Source organism: Camelina sativa, unplaced genomic scaffold (genome assembly GCF_000633955.1).
Source record: "Camelina sativa cultivar DH55 unplaced genomic scaffold, Cs unpScaffold01847, whole genome shotgun sequence".
NCBI classification, from domain to species: Eukaryota; Viridiplantae; Streptophyta; class Magnoliopsida; order Brassicales; family Brassicaceae; genus Camelina; species Camelina sativa.
Window position 1 is genome coordinate 1,618 of NW_010922964.1, and position 1,625 is coordinate 3,242.

The 1,625-nt window shown below is 39.3% G+C and overlaps 1 pseudogene; it reads left to right on the forward strand.

Moving 5' to 3' along the window:
* The first annotated feature begins 226 nt into the window (after nucleotides 1-226).
* Nucleotides 227-1,618, forward strand: LOC104774189 (annotated as a pseudogene).
* The last annotated feature ends 7 nt before the right edge of the window (nucleotides 1,619-1,625 follow it).

Consider the following 1,625-nt stretch of genomic DNA (forward strand, 5'->3'; position numbering starts at 1 on the left):
AGATTGTTGACATGTTGATTATTGTTTTTTATTTCCCTTACCGTTAATACTATTAGTTTTTTTTCTTTCAATTATGTCTTTTAGTTGGAAAAAAAAAACCTCTAACCATAAACACATATATAATCTGCCAAAAACCAGAAACAAAACTAACTGCTTTGCAATATAAATTACGAATCAAATTTCAAGTTCAAAACAATCAAAATAAAAACCAAAGAACACACAAGAAATGGCGAGATCCTTGTATATTTGTTTATTCTTCTTATCCATTTCTTCGACATCAAAGCTAACCACAAGCTATCCTCTCTCAACAAAGTCTCGATGGATCGTGGACGAGAAAGGGCAAAGGGTGAAGCTAGCTTGCGTGAACTGGCCGGCTCATCTCCAGCCCACGGTAGCTGAAGGGCTAAGCAAACAACCATTAGACTCCATCTCCAAAAAGATTGTCTCAATGGAATTTAACTGCGTTAGGCTCACTTGGCCTCTTGATTTGATGACTAACGACACATTGGCCCTTAAGGTTACTGTTAAACAGTCTTTTGAAAGCTTGAAGTTGTTTGAAGATGTTCTTGGGATTCAAACTCACAATCCCAAAATCCTTAATCTCCCCCTTCTCAACGCATTCCAGGTAAATCTAGTGTTAAAGTATACCCGTTATTAAATATTGTCAGACCAATTTATGTTCAGTAGATGGACTATCTAAACCTGAACTAATTTGAATCAATGACCAATAATATGCCATTTTGTTTTTGTCATCAGGAAGTGGTATCTAACCTAGGACAAAACGGAGTGATGGTGATACTAGATAACCACTTGACAACCCCTGGCTGGTGCTGTGGAGAGAATGACCTCGACGCCTTCTTCGGCTATCCTAACTTTAATCCCAAAGTCTGGGCCAATGGCTTGAGGAAGATGGCTACTCTGTTCAAAGTGCCACTAACGTCGTTGGTGTGAGCCTTAGGAACGAGCCACGTGGCGCTAGAGATTACCCTGACCTCTGGTTCAGGTACATCTTAGCTTTCAAATTTTTTTTACCAAACTTTGTTTCCACTGAGAATATAACAACTTACGTAAAATGAGAAAAATATATATTTTTGAATCACAATTTTAGTTTATTTTTTAGAACTGTAATTATCAACCTTAACACAAGCTGATCAGCTATAACTTTACATGAATATGTTTAGATTCACGTTGTTAAACAATACATTTCAAAATGTCACCATTTGCTATTGTTTCTATAACATTGGTCGTGTACGTTTACTTGGTAACTAATTGCATGCATGCGTGTTAATGGTAACGTGAAGGCATATGCCAGAAGGAGCAGAAGCAGTGCACGCCGCAAACCCTAAATTACTAGTCATCCTCTCCGGCATTGACTTTGACACAAACCTCTCTTTCCTCCGTGACCGTTTCTTCAACGTAAGCTTCACTGACAAACTCGTATTCGAGCTCCACTGGTACAGCTTCTCTGACGGCAGAGACTCGTGGAAAAAACACAACTCTAACGATTTCTGCGCCAAAATCATCACAAAGGTTACACGCAACGGAGGATTCTTACTCGGGAGAGGCTTTCCTTTGTTATTGACTGAGTTTGGGACTGAGGAGAGTGGCCGTGACATCAGCGGAAA